This window comes from Carassius gibelio, chromosome B1 (genome assembly GCF_023724105.1).
Source record: "Carassius gibelio isolate Cgi1373 ecotype wild population from Czech Republic chromosome B1, carGib1.2-hapl.c, whole genome shotgun sequence".
Classification (NCBI taxonomy): Eukaryota; Metazoa; Chordata; class Actinopteri; order Cypriniformes; family Cyprinidae; genus Carassius; species Carassius gibelio.
In genome coordinates this window covers 25,493,559-25,494,150 of record NC_068396.1, presented here as the reverse complement: position 1 = coordinate 25,494,150, position 592 = coordinate 25,493,559, and positions in this window count along the sequence as shown.

Genomic DNA, 592 nt, shown 5'->3' with positions numbered 1-592 from the left:
GTTTTGACCTTAATTTCCCCTTTATGCATATGTTTTAATAGATAAAATATTTAGAAAACTATACACCAAAAAAAAATTGTCCATCCACAAATTTGTGAAAGCCTGTTTGTGAATGTAGACATCAGAAAAATAGTCTAAACATAACCGTAATGTTACGAAGCGACGAAAATACTTTTTATACGCTTAGAAAACATATAATGACTATTCAAAAATTATTTTGTCAACAGTCTCTGTGTCTCTTCATATCACCACATGCTGCGTATGCTCTTCTGTTTCCTCCGTGCCACAAGGAGGCAGTGTTTTCTTTCAAATCAAAGGTAAATACACATAGAAACAGTGCATCCTTGTGGCGCGGAGGACACAGAAGAGCATACTGTGATATGAGATATGATGAGACAGAGGAGACCATTGGCAAAAGAATTGTTGAATAAAGTCATTATATTTGTTTTCTTCGTGTACAAAAAGTATTCTCGTCGCTTCATAACATTACGGTTGAACCACTGATTGCAGACTAACTATTCTGACGATGTATTTCATACTTTTCTGGACCTTGACACTGTTATTTACTTGGCAGTCTATGGGACAGTCACAA